Here is a 19393-nt window from a genome sequence, read left to right as displayed (position 1 = left end):
GCAGTCGCAAGTGAAAGTGTGTTTTCTCTCCCTTGAAATCCCCTTAGGGCCCCTCCCACTCATTTTAAAGCCAGTCACCAACAACTGTGGGTTGGTTTGTGCAGGGGGCAGGCAAGAAGGATTGTGCCATTGGCCAGAGCAAAGCCAGTCGCTTGAGTGAAAAGAGCTCTGTGGGGAGGGTTCTGCACTAAGGAAAAGCGTTGCTGTGGGATCCACTTAGATACTAGATACTAAGGTCAGAAGGGACCATTATGATCATCTAGTCCGACCTCCTGCACAACGCAGGCCACAGAATCTCACCCACCCGCTCCTGTGAAAAACCTCTCACTTATGTCTGAGCTATTGAAGTCCTCAAATTGTTATCACAGAATCACAGAAGCAGGAGGGGATTTCCATAGCAAAGGGTTAGCAGTGGCCTCATGGGGCATGTCTACACTGCAATGAAAAACCCACGGCAGACAGAGCCCCCAAGTCAGCTGGTACGGGCCAGCCGCAGGTGTCTAATTGCAGTGTAGACACACCCAGAGTGTCTATGGCAGGTCAGAGCAGCAGAAACAACGGCCTGCTTTGCACATGTGGAAATGGTGCTCTCCAGTACTGTATCATTTAGCCTTTGGCTTCTTCCAGGGAATCCCAGCACCTGCAGGCATTGTAAAGCAGAGTAGCTACCCACTGTGGTCTTGTGCCTGAAGCCCAGCCAGCAGCCTCTGTGCTAAGAAACAACAGTCTCTCTTCCGTTTTCTGACTGTCTCCCCAACACAGCCAAGCAGGGAGAGAGGATGCGTGGGGTGGATCTGTGGGAGCTGCATGGTAAGAAGCTTTGCTTTGTCTATATGCCATCATCTCCTCTTGGGGAGCAGCAGTCAACTGTCTCTTGCCAAGCAGAGAGGACAAGCGCTGAGAGACGAGTCGCCTTCACGGATCCCTGCTCCAAGTGATTGGATTTAAGAGCCTGGATCCTTAGCAGCTCTGGGATTCCTTTTCCCCATCTGCACTAAGCTACAGGTATATTTCAGTGTCACATGCCAGTCCCTAGAGCCCCTCCAGACTGAGTTACAGCCGCATCCTCTATAGAAGCAACCCTTGGAAGCCACGCAGAAACCTTTACTAATGCAGAGGGTCGCTGCCTGTTTGCGTAGTGGGGCTGTCCATGGGAAGCATACACCTGTACTCCACAGACTAGGGTGGCTACTCAATTCACGTTTGATTTTGATGGCTAAACACCAACCATACATGGTTTGGATCCTGGCTAGCTCAAGGACCCTGGCCTGGTTCAGATCTCACTTGTTCTGGTTTCTCTCTGTTGTATCTCCATTGCCTCCTGAGTCGCATTGGTGTAAAGAAGACAGGCCCTGACTCTCTCCCTAGGCATTGGGCAGGCAGTTGGGGCCATGTGGGACATTCTAATGGCACAGTAGTTAAAATCTGAACAGCAAAAGACAAAGAAGGAGACACATGGAAAATACAGTCCTACACTTTAGCCTGCTGGAGACCTCTTTGAAAGGGACCCTTATGAGGATCCCAGAAGTGGACGGTTAATTGGAGAGGAAATTGTTTCTTCTTTGAGAAATGTAAATAGTTTCTGTTAAGCTAATGCATGAGTTGAACAAAGCACAGATGCTCCCGCCAGCTATGTGGTCACAGAACTTCATAAGAGAGGGGCTTATTGTGGACCTATCATCCGACTGCTAATACTTCATCTTATATAGGGCTTTTCATCTGCAGCTTCAAAGCATTTTAAAAAGGGGTCTGACTTTCATTATCTTTATTTTATGAGTAAAGAAAAGGCTCAGGGGAAGGAACATACCCAAGGTCAAAGAGGGAATCAGTAGCAGAGGCAAGAACAGAACCCAGCTTTCCTGACCTAGTTGGGAACCCTCTCCATTGGGCTACTAACATATGTCTTCTAGACTACTATCCATAATGCATCTTGCCCAGCCCCTGCCTCCCCTCCCCTGTGAATAGCACAACTGCCATATACCAAACTATACATCATAACCTTAACTTTGCCTTCATGGACATGCCAGGTCCACAGCCCTCCCCTGCCAAGCAGAGTTCAGGTTGTGACATGGACTGTGATGCTTGGTGGGTGTGTGGTCAGTGCGTTTTGCCTCTAGCCGAGGAACAGAAATGAGGTTCACTTGGGAGTGGGAGGGTTAACGTTTCATCCCTTTGCTTTTGTGGTTTTGTTCCACACAAAGAACTGCTCACACATATATGACAAGAGGGTTTGGGGCAAAAGCCAATATTGTGATGGGGGGGAACCACAGAAGGGCTGGATTCTGGTTGGGTAATTGACTGCTCATTGTTCTCCAGCTATAACAATGTGATTCTCCAAGCTGCTCCAGCACATGGAGGACTCCACCAGGATACCTGAACTTCTGTGTTCTGAGTTCAAGCCTCCTTGGGTTGTGTTTTGGGGAAGCCCTCCCACCATGCTCCCAGAGCAGACTGCTTTTCCTTCTAATGTCTTCAGGGAGCTGCCTGGCAAGGCCAGTGACCCTCGAAAACTTGGCCCAGGCTTTGGGGTGAAGGTATTAAGCAGCTCTCCCCATCACAGAGCAACATAAAGGGCTACTGTAATGGTTCTCGGGGTCCCCAGAACTGAGTCACCTTGTTACCCCCTGCCTCTAGGGAGAGGATGCCTAGCTTGTGGTGATGGGGTGTCAGCTTCGAGACCCCACTAGCCTGTCAGCCACCCAAGCACTCTCCTCTGGGCTCTGCCAGCCCTAACTTTGCTCTGGAGGTTAACAACAGGTGCACCCCAGTCCCCGAGTCCCTTTGAAGCATTCTCCTGTGATAGCCAATCCCTGCTACTAGCTACTCACAGAAATCTCAGATCCTCTGCCCCCAAAGGAGTAATGTGCCCTGGTTTACCAGCTTTACTGTAAATCACTGCTCCTGCATCAAACACAGTGCTTGTGAGCACTTCTAAATTTGATCTTTAAATATTCAGGGTAAATAGGCCAAATCCCCTGAGATGGGATATTAGATGGATGGGATCTGATTTACTATTGAAAATTCTTTCCTGGGTATCTGGCTGGTGAATCTTGCCCACGTGCTCAGGGTTTGGCTGATTGCCATGTTTGGGGTCGGGAGGGAGTTTTCCTCCAGGGCAGATTGGAGAGGCCCTGGAGGTTTTTTTTTTGCCTTCCTCTGTAGCATGGGGCATGGTTGACTGGAGGGAGGCTTCTCTGCTCCTTGAAGTTTTGAACCATGATTTGAGGACTTCAATAGCTCAGACATGGGTGAGGTTTTTCATAGGAGTGGTGGGTGACATTCTGTGGCCTGCGCTGTGCAGGAGGTCGAACTAGATGATCAGAGTGGTCCCTTCTGACCTTAGTATCTATGAATCTAAATAAACCTCCTTGGGTTCATTAAGAAAGAATAGAGCTCTAACAAGGAACAAGAGAGAGTGAGTGGTGGAAACAAATGGTTACAACACAAAACAAAACTCTATAATGCAAACCTAAGTCTACACTTGATTAATAGTCAATTTTCTTATCTAATAAAGTCCCTGTTCCCCAGAGTTCAGCCTATTGCAGAAGTGGCTGGCTTCACAGGAACTGGGATCCCTGCTCCGCACGAAGTCTCCTCAGTAAAAGAATACTGAGTGACTTTCTGCACGCTTTGTTACACTGAACCAGGCTTTTGTCTTTATTCACCAGCAGGGAGCTTCTCTGCCTGTTGTAATGCTCCTTTTTGACATCCAAGTAGTTTAATTTGTTTGCAGTTGTCTCTGATGGTTTGCCATTGATAGTCTTGGAATGAGTGGGAGGTACAGAGCTTAGGAGAAGCTAAAGAGCTAAGAGTTTTAGGAGACTAAAGAAACTAATTTAGAGTTTTACTTAACTGACAAACTTACAACTAAGAACATAGACTAATAAACAAAAGGATAATAAATTAAGAATGAAGAAGCTTCCTTGACGTGGTGGGCCATCCCTTTTATAGACCTTGAACACCTGAGCCCTCCTATGTCCAAACTTAGTTTCCTCACCCACAAAATGTCAGGGTCCACTTACTCCATAGGCTGCAAGGTTTGTACATATGGATGACATGTACGTACATCTTAATAACAATTAGCTCATTCTCACATTTGTTATTTCTGTCCTAAGCAGTTATTTCGGTTATTTCCAGGTTCTTTGTGGTTTACCTGTTAGCTTTAAAAGAGGATATGTGGTACGAGCTGAGAAGTCTGACCTCCAAAAACCATCTCTGCCTCCAAGTTAATACATGGTTTTTGCAACAGACTTCCCTGCAGGAGTGACTTATCTGCTGTGATCTGTGAAGTGATTTTATAAATTCCTGAGTTACTATGCATCCAATGAAGTGAGCTGTAGCTCACAAAAGCTTATGCTCAAATAAATTTGTTAGTCTCTAAGGTGCCACAAGTCCTCCTTTTCTTTTTGAGTTACTATTATAGAATCATAGAATACCAGGGTTGGAAGGGACCTCAGGCGGTCATCTAATCCAACCCCCTGTTCAAAGCAGGACCAATCCCCAATTTTTGCCCCAGATCCCTAAATGGCCCCTTCAAGGATTGAACTCACAACCCGGGGTTTAGCAGGCCAATGCTCAAACCACTGAGCTATGTTCTCCACTCCCCCTCCCAACATTCCTGGCATTCCTTAAAGAGGCTTTGGAGAGCATGATCCTACTTGGAGGTGGGTATTCATGGGGACTGCAGGGTAAAAGGGACACTTTCTGCAAAACAAATAACAGCTGCTAAGTAGAGGCAAATGTTTTCCTCCCTCTTACAGTCTGAGAGTCTGAGCCTGTGGAGCTGCAAAGCAGAACAGGAGCAGCTCCAGCAAGGAAAACAAAACCCTTCTACAAAGATGGGAAGTCATGGAGAATTCCTTGCAACCCCACCTGCTGATGTGACGAGCCTGATCTTGCTGTTCTTCATATTTCAGCTGGCAGAGATAACTATACAATGGCTGTAACACCAGCCACAATACAAGCCACCTGGGGATAGACGAGCACTAAGGCTGGCAGAAAATAAACAGAACTGGGAAATTCACAAGGGCATATCAAATAGTACAGAACAAACTCGGAACCCCAAGAGGGATATGTAAAGAATGCAGGCCATACTTGCAGGATAAGAGACTTTATCCTGGGAACCAGTGACTCTTGAAAAGACTTGGATGGTTCCTGGTGAATAATCAACTGAACATGAGCTCCCAGTGTGATGCTGTGGCCTAAAGGACTAATGTGATCCTTGGATGTACAAAAAGGGGAATCTCAAGAAGCAGCAGAGAGGTTATTTTACCTATACATTTGTTACTGGTGCCACCACTGCTGAAATCCTGTGTCCAGTTCTAGTGTTCACATGTCAAGAAGACGGTTGAAAAACTGGAGAGGGTTCAGAGAATTATTAGGAAACATGCCGTGTGATGATTGAGCTCTGTCACAGGGTCCACTCACCACTAGGGGACTCCTTCTGGCTGCTCTGGGGAATCAGTTCCTTCAAGGTCCGTGGCCCCCTTCCATAGGTGCCAACTTCCACTCTGCCCGGTGGGTGCTCAACCCCCCCCCAGCCCCACCCCTGCATTGCCATTGCCCCACCCCCATTCCACTCCTTCCCCAAAGTCTCTGCCTTTTCCCACCCCAGACCTGCCCCCTTCCTGCCCCCATTCCACTCCTTTCCCCCCAAGTCCCCACCCCTGCCCTGCCTCTTCTCTGCCTCCTCCCCTGAGCTCGCCACATTCCCACTCCTTCCGAGAAAGTCCTAAGCGCCACCAAACTGCTGTTAGGCAGCAGGGGGGTGGGGAGCGCTGGGAGGGAGGGGGAGGAGCAGGGAGCAGTGAGCTTAGAGCAGGGAGAAGGAGCAGGGAGCTTGGCAGCCGGTGGGTGCAGAGCATCCGCTAATTTTTCCCTGTGTGTGCTCCAGCCCCAGAGCACCCACGGAGTCGGCACCTATGCCCCCCTCTGCTGCTTATTGTACACTCTGTTGCCACACTCTCTCTCTCTCTCTCTCTCCAGGCACTGCAGCCTCTTCTTCATGACTTGGCACCCTGGCCAGGTCACTGTCCGTGCATCCCCCTTCCGGGGTACCAAAGTCTCTCCTGACAAATGGGCTCAGGCAGTCTTCCCATTCACTACCCAGCTAGTGCCACTTCCTTAGCAGCTGGTAGGGGAACCTGGGTCCACCCTCTACTCCGGGTTCCAGCTCAGGGGCCCTCTAGTCAGCAGCCAAGGTCTGCATCCCTATTCCTTGCTACTTTTCTCCTGAGCATTCTCCTACCTTTCTGGCTTCCCCCCACTCTGGGTTTGCCAACCTCCCAAATCCCTCCTCCCAGAGAGTAACTGTGGGCTACTCTCTATAGTCCCAAACACACCTTCCTGCTCCTAGGGAGTGACTTCAGCCCACTTCTGTTCTCAACTCCTGGGCTTTCTAGGGGCCCTTCCTGTTCCCATCCAGCTGAGCCTCATTTAATCAATCCCTGCTCCTGGCTCCTCCTCCAGATACAGCCTGGGCAGTTGATCAGCCCACCTGGCCACCGTAACCCTTTCAAGTCTTCTGTGGGGTGGGCACCCCATCACAAGCTCTTTGAGACTAACAAAGAGTAGGTTAAGGGGTGACTTAATCAGTCTGTCAGTACCTGGGGAACAAATATTTTATAATGGGCGTTTCATTCCTGCAGACAAAGGTATAACAGGTTCCAGTGTCTGGAAGTTGAAGCTAGAAAATTCAGACTGGAAAGAAGATGCCAATTTTTAAACAACGGGGGTAATTAACCAGTGGAACAATTCACCAGGGTCATGGCGGATTCTCTCATCACTGGCAATTTTAAAAAAGAATGAATGTTTTCCTAACAGACCTGCTCTAGGAATTTGGGGGGGAGACAGTTCTATGGGCCTGTGCTATACAGGAGATCAGGTTATATCATCATAATGTTTTTTTCTGTCTTTATCATCTATGAAACTAAGAAGGGAGGGCAGGAGTAGTAGACAGCAAGAGGAAGAGCAAAGAAACCTTTCTGATTCCAGTGCACATAGTCATGCCCCCAGCGCTTCTCTGATCGTGCAGCTGAGGAATCTCCTGCAGAGTTCCGCTCTCAAATCAACTTTCATTTTATAGGGAATGTTTCTAGCAGGGATGGTCACAAAGTAAAAAAACAAACAAACAAGCTATCAAAAAAACATAAAATGTCCCAAGTTGTTACTTTTTCACGTGGTCTGAAATGGAATTTTTTTTAATTGTTTTGATTTATAGATACTAAGGTCAGAAGGGACCATTCTGATCATCTAGTCTGACCTCCTGCACAACGCAGGCCACAGAATCTCACCCACCCACTCCTACAAAAAACCTCACCTATGTCTGAGCTATTGAAGTCCTCAAATCATGGTTTAAAGACTTCAAGGAGCAGAGAATCCTCCAGCAAGTGACCTGTGCCCCATGCTACAGAGGAAGGCGAAAAACCTCCAGGGCCTCTTCCAATCTGCCCTGGAGGAAAATTCCTGTCCAACCCCAAATTTGGCGATCACCCTGAGCATATGGGCAAGATTCACCAGTCAGATACCCAGGAAAGAATTTTCTGTAGCAACTCAGATCCCACCCCATCTAACATCCCCTCACAGGCCATTAGGCCTATTTACCATGAATATTTAAAGATCAATTAATTACCAAAATCATATTATTCCATCATACCATCTCCTCCATAAACTTATCGAGTTTAATCTTAAAGCCAGATAGATCTTTTGCCCCCACTGCTTCCCTTGAAGTTTTCTAAGAGGTTTTTTGGAAATTTTCAACATTTCAGTTTTTTCCATTTTGCTGCTGAGAGCACTAAAAGGAATGACATCCAGGATTCCATTTTCTTTTTCACTTTTCATTTTTTCTTTTTTTGATTTTTTCCTTTGGCCACTTTGTGGCTTTCTAAACATCTCAACTTTAGAAAAAAATGATCAGGAGGTAGACTCACAGAAGCTCATTTTACCTTTTGCAACTCAGTAATTCTTCCAAAGTTGGAGACATGTTGGAAGTCATAGAGTGGCAAAAAGAAACATTAAGAAAAGAAAAAGTGAAAGAAAAACCCAAATTCTGATCAGTCTTTCAGTGGAAAAAAAAACACAGGGAAAAAAGAAGAGGTGAAAGGGGAAGACATACCCACAAAAATGAAGTTTTGAAATTGAGTTTCAACCAAAAAAAATTGAAATTTTTTAATAAGCAAAAGCTTTCGGAGGAAGTTTTCAGTTTAGAAAAAAGGATTTTTTGTCAAAAAAAGTTTTGAACTAAAAATTTCAACCAGTTCTAGTTTCTCACTCTCCTGGTTGTGAAGAAAATCTTGAAAACATGGACAGAAGGTCACTGATAATACAAGATGCCGCCTTCCTGAGTCTGCAAGGAAAGCCTGAAGCTCTGAGCAGCGTGAACTGCTCCAGTCACCTCATAATCAAATAACTGGAATGTAACAGCAAAACAGCTAATACTGCTATTGCTGTACTGAGTGTACCCTTTATTTTCATATATTAAATGAAACCATGGAGATTTCTAATTAATTAATAGAGCTTCCACAAAATCTCCAGCCTCCTACACCAGGATGTCAGAGAATTCAGTGGTCTTGCTGGAGATTTTCTTTGCAGATTGCCGAGGGCCTGTGGTTGACTATCCCAACATCTTGCTTTTCTATCTTGTACCTGGAGCTATTTCCACAGTCTCTGGTGACTCTCATACACAGGAGCAGCCACAGCAAGAACTCTTTCCATGCTGCTAATTATGATCATTAATGGTTTATATTCTGGTAGCACCCAAGGTCCCAATAGCAGACAGGGTCCAGTTGTGCTGGATGCTATACAAACACAGAGGCAAAGAGAGTCCTTGAGCCAGAAAGCTTGGTTCTTGAGGAGGACTCAATGAGCCCACACGATCCCACCTGTCGGTTACCATGGATTAGTGACGTAGCTGCGCACACTCAAGGCACCAACAGCATTCTGCTTTCTGAACCACACAGCTTAAACCAGCCAGCCTCAGCCGTTTGTCGCTGTCCAGAAATCACTCCACAGTTCTGCTAGTGCGTGAGTCACAACAGAGTCCAGATCCCTGCACAAGAGCCACACTGGCCTGGCAGCAGCTCTAAAGTGCCTTGGAGCCTAGCAACTATGGCACCCACCAAGTGAAGATTTGCGTCCATTACATAATCCCACTGAAATGTTAATAGCATGGCCCAGACTCCTAACTGCAACCTGTAAACCCACGTCCTTACCTCTAAAGCAATGGTGCTCAAATTTTCCCAATCACACCTCCCCCCATTGCCAGTATGGGAATTGGTCTACACCCCCCATTACAGCACAGCAGCGGAGCTTGGGCTGAAGGCGGAGCTGGAGATGGGAGAGGAGCTGGGGCTGGAGTCGGAAAGGGAATGATGAGGGCAGAGCTGGGCTGGGGGCGGCACAGGGGGCAGAGCAGAGCTGTGGCAGGGATCAAAGCTGGTCTGAGGGCAGACAAGGAAAGAGGGCGGAGCTGGGCCTGGAAGCGGAGCAGGACTGGGAGCTGAATGGGGTTGGGGCAGAGCTGGAAGCATGGCACTCCCTCCCAATCCCTCATGGGTCTGGCCTGGCCTGGCTCTGGCCCTGCTGCGCACACACACACACACCCCGTTCCTCCGCACCCCCTTGGGGGGCAAGCCCCACAGTTTGGGGGGTATTGCTGTGAAGTGTCCTCTCCTGCCTGGACCTGGTGTTGCAAGGAACTTTGCCTCTCACACCCCTTCCACTGGCCTCTTTCTCAGCTGTGACTACAGGTCCCAGAGGCCTCTTCTCTGCACTCACTGGGTCTTCTGTATCCCAGCCCTCTGGCCAAGCCACACAAAAGTTCAGTCCCCTGCCAGAGTTCAGCTCTACCAATGGTCCTTCATCCCTCCTGGGCTCAACTTTAAGGGGTCCTTTGCCCCTCCTGCGTTTGACTTCAATTCTTTCCCTTGTCAGGGTACTGACCCCCCGAGGCTTTTCATCGCTGCTTGGAATCTAAGTACCACCTACACTGCCTTTCTGCCCTTGCAGATTTCTCCCTCCCTGGTCGTCACGGACCCTCGCTCAAGTTGGGGCTCCTGTCCACTATAGGGCCCCACCCCAGGAGTTAGCCCTGCTCAGGCAGCTCTGCTTTCTGGCCACAGCCAGTCCCAACTACTAGACCTTCCTCTAGGAATTCTCCACAGCTCCTCCTTCCTGCATCTCTCCCCTCAGCTGCTTATACAGCCTGGCTCTGGCCAGGAGGCAATCGGTTAGTCAGGTCCCGGGGCAGAGGATAATTAACTAGGTTCTTTCCCTTGCTTTGCAGGTGATGGAAGTTAAGCCCCATCACAGCACCATATAGATCAGGTGGCTCCAGGATTGGGTACTTAGTGCTGCAAGCAAGCCGCCACGAAGGGGGGAGGGAAGAAGGAGAGAGGATCAGGGAGGTGGGGGGAAGTTGTCAGGATCCATGAAAGCAAATGGGGTAGGGGAATGCCAGGATCTGAGAGAGCAAGGAGGGGCCATGGGGATCTAGGAGGCCAACGGGGGTGGGGGAGGTGTTAGGATTCAGGAGAGGAAGTGGAGGTTACAGAGATCCAGGAGAGCAAGAGATGGGGTGTCAGGACGAATGAGAACAAGGGGGGAGGGGACATTAGCAACCAGGAAAGCAGGGGCTGAGCAGAGCTTTCATTTTTCTCCATTTTCCATCCCAAATCCTTCCCTTCTCTCCCACTCTCCTCCAGTTCTGTCCTGCCACCCCGAAACATGGACCTACTGGTGCCCAGCACGCTATAATTATCTTCCCTCCCCCCCGCACACCTTTTATTTAATTTTGCTCCCCAAACTGGTATTGATGCCTCCCACCGATACCAACCTCTGATACAGTGTCAAAACCAATGAGGGCAAAGACGCATTCCTGGGATTTGGACGGGAAAACAGGCACACCAATATTAGTGTCCTGGAAGAGGCAAAGACTACCAGTATCGAGGCAATGATCATCTGTCAGCAATTCCACTGGATTGGTCATGTTGTCCGGACGCCAGACCATCGCCTCTCAAAATAGGTCCTGTTCTCTCAGCTGAAAGAAGGGTACCGAAATGTGGGTGGACTACAGAAGCGTTATAAGGATTTACCGAAGGACAACCTAAAAAAGTGTAATATTGACATTGACACTTGGAAGACACTTGCCCAAGATCGCTTAAAATGGAGTGAAGTCCTATGTGATGGTCCCCTGCATTTTGAACTTGCTTGCCGACTAGCTGAAGAGGTCAAGAGGCGCAGAAGGAAGGAGAGACTGACTTCCAGTCATGGTCAACAGCCTGCTGCTGAGCCTGAAAACATCTACCCTCATTGCAATAGAACTTGTGGTTCAAGGATTAGCCTTATTAGCCACCTGAGGATCCAAAATTCCCAAGAAAGATGATCACACTCGGTAACGAGAGTGTTCGCCCATCAGTATCAGTTAGCTAGGTTTTAACATGCGACATATTGATTTTGTACAGTGCTATATTTTTAATCAAAATGGAGTTGGTACTAAGCCTTACAGAAGTCCAAACAAACTACAGAGACTCAGTTACTTTTAGTAATCAGACATAATCATGTTAAAGAATGATATCAAGTTTGTTTGACAAGACCTGTTTTCTGTGAAACCATGCTGACTGGCATCCAATGTGTTTCTATCTTTTAACTCTTAATAGCTCATATCAGTGGTTCTCAACCAGTGTATACGTAGCGCTGGGGGTACGCTGAGGTCTTCCAGGGGGTACATCAACTCATCTAGAGATTTGCCTAGCTTTGCAACAGGCTACATAAACAGCACTAGTGAAGTCAGTACAAACTAAAATTTCACACAGACAATGACTTGTTTATACTGCTCTATATTCACTGAAATGCAATTACAATATGTATATTCCAATCAATTTATTTTATAATTGTATGGTAAAAGTGAGAAAGTCAGCAGTTTTTCAGAAATAGTGTGGCTGTGACATTTCTGTATTTTTATGTCTGATTTTGTAAGCAAGTACTTTTTAAGTGAGGTGAAACTTGGGGGTCTGCAAGACAAATCAGACTGTTGAAAGGGGTACAGTAGTCTGGAAAGGTTGAGAACCTCTGGCTCATATCAGCGGTCACTTTATTTTGCCCAATATTGATGTCAGGGAGACAGCCTTAAAGTCTTTGACATTCAGAGAGTAAATTGAGAACTTTACTATAGTCTGACTAAATTAGCCTAATTAATATGCTATTAATCCTGCAGGGCGGAGTCTCCTTCCCTCACACACACCCTAACTCTTCCCCCCACCCCAAAAAAGCAGTGGTGTTCCCAACTCCTTAACATTTCAGAGCAGAGTATAAGCCCTGGTCTACATTAGGCGTTGAGGTCGAATTTAGCAGCGTTAAATCGATGTAACCCTGTACCTGTCCACATGACAAAGCCTTTTTTTCCGAATTAAAGGGCTTTTAAAATAGATTTCCTTACTCCACCCCCAAAAGGGGATTAGCGCTGAAATCTGTTTTGCTGAGTCGAATTTGGGGTACTGTGGACGCAATTAGATGGTATTGGCCTCCAGGAGCTATCCCAGAGTGCTCCATTGTGACCGCACTGGATAGCGGTCTCAACTCAGATGCTCTGACCAGGTAGACAGGATGTAGCTCACGAAAGCTTATGCTCTAATAAATTTGTTAGTCTCTAAGGTGCCACAAGTACTCCTTTTCTTTTTGCGAATACAGACTAACACGGCTGCTACTCTGAAACCTAGGAAAAGGCCCGTGAACTTTTGAATTTCAATTTCCTGTTTGGCCAGTGTGGCAAGCTGCAGGTGACCATGCAGAGCTCATCAGCAGAGATGACCATGATGGAGTCCCACAATCGCAAAAGGGACTTCAGCATGGACGGAACGGGAGGTACGGGATCTGATCGCTGTATGGGGAGAGGAATCCGTGCTATCAGAACTACGTTCCAGTTTTCAAAATGCCAAAACATTTGTGAAAATCTCCCAGAGCATGAAGGACAGAGGCCATAACAGGGACCCGAAGCAGTGCCGCATGAAACTTAAGGAGCTAAGGCAAGCCTACCAGAAAACCAGAGAGGCCAACGGCTGCTCCGGGTCAGAGCCCCAAACATGCCGTTTCTATGATGAGCTGCATGCCATTTTAGGGGGTTCAGCCACCACTACCCTAGCCGTGTTATTTGACTCCTTCAATGGAGATGGAGGCAACACGGAAGCAGGTTTTGGGGATGAGGAAGACGATGATGAGGAGGTTGTAGATAGCTCACAGCAAACAAGTGGAGAAACCGGTTTTCCCGACAGCCAGGAACTGTTTCTCACCCTGGACCTGGAGCCAGTACCCCCGAACCCACCCAAGGCTGCCTCCCAGACCTGCCAGGCGGAGAAGGGACCTCTGGTGAGTGTACCTTTTAAAATACTATTCAAGGTTTAAAAGCCAGCATGTTTAATGATTAGTTTGTCCTGGCATTCGTGACTCTCCTGGATATACTCCCAAAGTTTTTGCAAACATTTCTGGGGAGGGCAGCCTTATTCCATCCACCATGGTAGGACACTTTACCACTCCAGGCCAATAGTCATACTCGGGAATCATTGTGGAACAAAGCATTGCAGTGTATGTTTGCTGGCGTTCAAACAACATCCGTTCTTTCTCTCTCTGTGTTATCCTCAGGAGAGTGATATCATTCATGGTCACCTGGTTGAAATAGGGTGCTTTTCTTAAGGGGACATTCAGAGGTGCCCATTCCTGCTGGGCTCTTTGCCTATGGCTGAACAGAAATGTTCCCCGCTGTTAGCCACGCGGTGGGGGGAGGCAAAATGCGACCTTGTAACAAAAGCACATGTGCTATGTATGTAATGTTAACAGCAAGGTTTACCGTGTAAGAGTGTACCCATTGTTCTATAAAATGTGTCTTTTCAAATACCACTGTCCCTTTTTTTTTCTCCACCAGCTGCATGCGTTTCAAGGATCACAGGATCTTCACGTTCCCAGAGGCTAGCGAAGATCAGAAGGTGAAAAAAAACGCACTTGCAATGAAATGTTCTCTGAGCTCATGCTATCCCCCACACTGACAAAGCACAGACGAATGCGTGGAGGCAGACAATGTCAGAGTGCAGGATAGCACAAAATGACCGGGAGGAGAGGTGGCGGGCTGAAGAGAGTGCTGAAGCTGAAAGGTGGCGGCAGCGTGATGATAGGAGGCAGGATTCAATGCTGAGGCTGCTGGAGAATCAAACTAATATGCTCCAGCGTATGGTTGAGCTGCAGGAAAGGCAGCAGGAGTACAGACCGCCGCTACAGCCCCTGTGTAACCAACCGCCCTCCTCCACAAGTTCCATAGCCTCCGCACCCAGATGCCCAAGAACGCGGTGGGGGGGCCTCTGGCCACCCAGCCACTCCACCCCAGAGGATTGCCCAAGTAACAGAAGGCTGGCATTCAATACGTTTTAAACTTTTAAAGTGCTGTGTGGCCTTGTCCTTCCCTCCTCCACCACCCCTCCTGGGCTACCTTGGTAATTATCCCCCTATTTGTGTGATGAATTAATAAAGAATGCATGAATGTGAAGCAACAATGACTTTATTGCCTCTGCAATTGGTAATCAAAGGGAGGTGGGGAGGATGGTTAGCTTACAGGGAAGTAGAGTGAACCAGGGGGCGGGGGGTTTCATCAAGGAGAAACAAACAGAACTTTCACACTGTAGCCTGGCCAGTCTTGAAACTGGTTTTCAAAGCTTCTCTGATGCGTACCGCAGCCTCGTGTGCTCTTCTAACCGCCCTGGTGTCTGGCTGTGCGTAACCAGCAGCCAGGCGATTTGCCTCAAGCTCCCACCCCACCATAAATATCTCCCCCTTACTCTCACAGATATTGTGGAGCGCACAGCAAGCAGTAATAGCAGTGGGAATATTGGTTTCGCTGAGGTTTAACTGAGTCAGTAAACTGCACCAGCATGCTTTCAAACATCCAAATGCACATTCTACCACCATTCTGCACTTGTTCAGCCTGTAGTTGAACAGCTCCTGACTACTCTCCAGGCTGCCTATGTATGACTTCATGAGCCATGGCATTAAGGGATAGGCTGGGTCCCCAAGGATAACTACAGGCATTTCAACATCCCCAACGGTTATTTTCTGGTCTGGGAAGAAAGTCCCTTCCTGCAGCTTTTGTTTACCAGAGTTCCTGAAGATGTGAGCATCATGTACCTTTCCTGGCCATCCCACGTTGATGTTGGTGAAACGTCCCTTGTGATCCACCAGTGCTTGCAGCACTATTGAAAAGTACCCCTTGCGGTTTATGTACTCGCTGGCTTGGTGCTCCGGTGCCAAGATAGGGATATGGGTTCCATCTACGGCCACACCACAGTTAGGGAATCCCATTGCAGCAAAGCCATCTAGTATGACCTGCACATTTCCCAGAGTCACTACCTTTGATATCAGCAGATCTTTGATTGCGTTGGCTACTTGCATCACAGCAGCCCCCACAGTAGATTTGCCCACTCCAAAATGATTCCTGACTGACCGGTAGCTGTCTGGCGTTGCAAGCTTCCACAGAGTATTGCCACTCGCTTCTCAACTGTGAGGGCTGCTCTCATCTTGGTATTCTTGCACCTCAGGGCAGGGGAAAGCAAAGTTCCATGAAAGTGCCCTTACGCATGCGAAAGTTTCGCAGCCACTGGGAATCATCCCAGACCTGCAATACTATGCGGTCCCACCAGTCTGTGCTTGTTTCCTGGGCACAGAATCGGCGTTCCTCCGCATGAGCCTGCCCCATTAGCACCATGATGCCCACATTGCCAGGGCACGTGCTTTGAGAGAAGTCTGTGTCCATGTCCTCATCACTCTCGTAACCGCGCTGACGTCACCTAGTCGCCCGGTTTCGCTTTGCCAGGTTCTGGTGCTGCATATACTTCTGGATAATGCGTGTGGTGTTTAATGTGCTCCTAATTGCAGAAGTGATCTGAGTGGGCTCCATGCTTGCCGTGATATGGCGTCTGCACAGAAAAAAGGCGCAGAACGATTGTCTGCTGTTGCCCTGAGGGAGGGAGGGGCGACTGATGACATGGCTTACAGGGTTGGCTTACAGGAAATTAAAATCAACAAAGGTTTTGTGAGAAACTGAATGGCTGCCTCAAGGATAGAACTCAAAACCTCAAGGATAGGACTCAAAACTGGGTTTAGCAGGCCGTTGATTTCACAGAGGGAGAGAGGAAGGAGAAAATGAATACAAAACAAATCTGGTCTATTTCTTGTTTTGAGCCACTTCATCTATCTTTATACAACTTGCTGGCAGCAGACTGTGCAATACAATCGCTAGCCACATCACCTCCTGGGTGCTCAGCAGAAGACGGTGCAGTATGACTGCTGGCCATCGTCTTCTGCTAGCTGCAGATTAAAAGACAGTGCACTGCCGGTAGGACTCAATCGCCATGAGACGAAACAAGGGAAATAACCTGGCTGAGTCACTCCCATGTTTGCCCAGACGCCGGTTAAAAGAGCATCCAGGACTACGTCGACAATGGCTACCAGTCATACTGCACTGTCTGCTGCCAAAAGGCAATAAACTGCAGCTGTGTAGCAATGCAGTACCACGTCCGCCAGCACCCAGGAGACATATGGTGACGGTTAGCTGAGCGGGCTCCATGCTTGCCGTGGTATGGTGTCTGCACAGGTAAGTCATAAAAAAAGGCGCAAAACAATTGTCTGCCCTTGCTTTTACCGAGGGAGGGAACGGGGGCCTGACGATATGTACCCAGAACCACCAGTGACTGCGGGAACTGTGGGCTAGCTACCCACAAGGCAACGCTCCAGAAGTTGACAGTTGCCTCGGTACTGTGGACACACCGCCGACCACATGCACTTAGAGCATTTGTGTGGGGACACACACACTCGACTGTATAAAAACGCTTTCTACAAAACTGACTTCTATAAAGTCAACCTAATTTCATAGTGTAGACATACCCTAAGGCCTGATAAACTACACGCCTAGGTCGACCTAGTTGTGGAAGAGTCTTCACTTAAATTTGGCTCCCGGCAAAATAAGTGCCTCTTACGCCCAGAGCCACTGTCAAGATCATTAGGTCAAGGCAGGATCAGTGCAAACTGTGTGACTTACACTGTTGTTGCGGGCCCATAGGCAGCACAATGGATCCACTACAAGTGCTCCGGGGGAGGATGCCCAGCGCGGTCGCACCACCCCTACAGCCAGCAGTGCAGTAACTGTGCTGGCTCCCTGCCGAGGGAAGTTGGGTCCCCCCTCACCGGGTAGCGCAGACCTGGCCAAAGTAAGCAGCCTTGGGGAGCTCGCTCTGGGCGGTTTCACCAGCTGCTGGTACCGCCCCGGCTGCGTTCAGCCCCGCACAGCGCAAGCAGCCGGCTCCGACCCAGAGCCCGGCAGACGAGGGGCCGTTGTGCGGGGCTCGGACTCGCCCTCCGAGGCCGCCAGGGGCAGAGTTCAAGGGCCGGCCGCCAGCGAGCCGGGCTGAGCCTGGCCCCGCGGGGCCCCTCTGCACAGCGCCGAGCCCGGAGCCGGGCGCCCGGAGCCAGCCACGCGGGGAACGCCGCTTCCCCGGGGCCTCCCACTCCTGCCCGCCCGGACCGGGGAGCCCCCGGCAGGGCAGGCTGGGCTGGAGCCGAAGAGCCCGAGGCGAGCTCCGCGCCGCGCCGCGCCGCGCCGCGCCGCGCCCGCCGGGTGGCTCCGCTTGGAACAGAAACCGGAGCAGCGCGCTGCGACTCCGCTCCGGCGCCGAGGAAAGGAGCCTCCAGCGGCGGGCTCGCCCCGACAAGGTTCGCAGAAGCTGCCGGGGGCGGGCAGCGAGGCTGGGCTGGGGGGGCCCCTCTTACCTTGGAGCGCGTCCCGCAGCGCGAAGTCGGGGTCCAGGCGCCGCGCTCCAAACTTCTTCGGGGAGGTTTTTTCCTTCTTTTTTTGCATCACATCCCCCTTCCGGCTGCCAGGGGCGGGAGGGGGCTGCGAGGATCCGCTCTTAAAGCAACAGCGCTGCTGCTGGCTGGAGCTCGGCGGGGCTGGGGGGTCACATAGGCAAAGGCGAGAAGCAATGCTTCCTGCCCGGCTGGGGGGTAACCGACCTGCCGGGGATCTGGCAGCTGCTGCTGACTGGATCCTTGTGTTGGACACGGGGGCCGCTGCAGGACTGGGTGCCAGGACCCAGCTCTACAGGGGCTGGCTGGTCGGTTGTGCCCCCTGTAAAGGTAGGGTGACCAGATGTCCCGATTTTATAGGGAGAGTCCCGCTTTTGGGGACTTTTTCTTATATGGGCTCCTATTACCCCCCGTCCCGATTTTTCACATTTGCTGTCTGGTCACCCTGTGCAAAGGCTGAAGTGGAGGGCTGGTCCCTCGGAATGCTCTGTACCGGTGATGTAGGAGTATTGCCTCCTAGCCCACTTAGCTACAGGTTCCTGTGTGATCTTCTGCCCCCTCTCGGGGATAGGAGCTGCCTGTTAACCTTCAAATCGCTACACTAAAAAGTTAGGTCAACCCAGCTAAGTTCACACCCCTGAGCAACGTAGTTAACCAAACTCCCAGGGTAGACTGCACAAGATCCATGGAAGAATTCTTCTGGTGATCTAGCTATCGCCTTTCAGGGAGGTGGATTTACTACACCAATGGGAGAAACCCTCCCATCATCGTAGTAAGTGTCTACACTGCCCCGTTGCAGCTGTGCTGCTGTAGTGGTCTAAGCGTAGACATCTGACATCCACCACTACTCCTGGTGCCTGTGTCCACAGAGCAGCAGTGGTGGGCTGGCTCGAAGGGTATGTAGATGACACAAAGCTGTGTGGGTGCGGGCAGGGAGTTGCCAGCTGTCTGGAGGATAGAGCTAAAGTTCAGAGGGATCTTGCTAAATTGGAGAACTGGGATATAGACAACACAATGAAATTCAACAAAGACAAATGTCAGGCGCTGCACTTAGGGAAGAAAAAGCAAATGCATAAATACAGAATGGAGGAGAACTGGCTTGGCAGCAGCACGGCTGAGAAGGATCTGGGAGCTGTGGTGGATCACAACCTCAACATGAGTCAGCAAAGCAATGCTGTTGCAAAAAAAGCAAATGCAAGTTTAGGTTGCTTTAACAGAGGCATAGCTTGCAAGTCACAGGAGGTAATAGTACTGCTCTACTCAGCACTGGTTAGGCCTCAGCTGGAGTACTGTGTCCAATTTTGGTCACGAATGGATAGAAAGGATGTAGAGAAACTGGAAAGAATCCAGAGGCTAGAAACAAAGATGATCAGAGGGATGGAATGCATGCCATACAAGCAAAGGCTGAAGGAACTGGGTATGTTTCGTTTGGAAAAGAGGAGATTAAGGGGGGGACATGATAGCAGTCTTCAATACTTGAAAGGCTGACATAAAAAAGATGGAGAAAAGTTGTTCTCCTGTACAGCAGAGGGCAGGACAAGAGACAATGGGTTCAAAC

At 49.4% G+C, this 19393-nt stretch overlaps 1 protein-coding gene across 2 annotated transcripts in view; it reads right to left on the bottom strand.

Annotated features, from left to right (window-relative positions):
* LOC119844386 (discoidin domain-containing receptor 2-like) overlaps window positions 1-17919 on the bottom strand; it is a 156248-nt gene extending 138329 nt beyond the window's left edge. The window contains exon 1 of one of the 2 annotated variants that reach the window (XM_043498678.1): window positions 17800-17919. The gene's annotated coding sequence lies outside the window, so the exon portion shown is untranslated. The remainder of the gene's footprint in view (window positions 1-17799) is intronic. The other variant, XM_038375121.2, reaches the window with a different exon arrangement.
* Between the last annotated feature and the right edge of the window lie 1474 nt (window positions 17920-19393).

Source organism: Dermochelys coriacea, chromosome 16 (genome assembly GCF_009764565.3).
Source record: "Dermochelys coriacea isolate rDerCor1 chromosome 16, rDerCor1.pri.v4, whole genome shotgun sequence".
Taxonomy (NCBI): domain Eukaryota; kingdom Metazoa; phylum Chordata; order Testudines; family Dermochelyidae; genus Dermochelys; species Dermochelys coriacea.
This window is presented reverse-complemented; position numbering and strand designations above follow the sequence as displayed.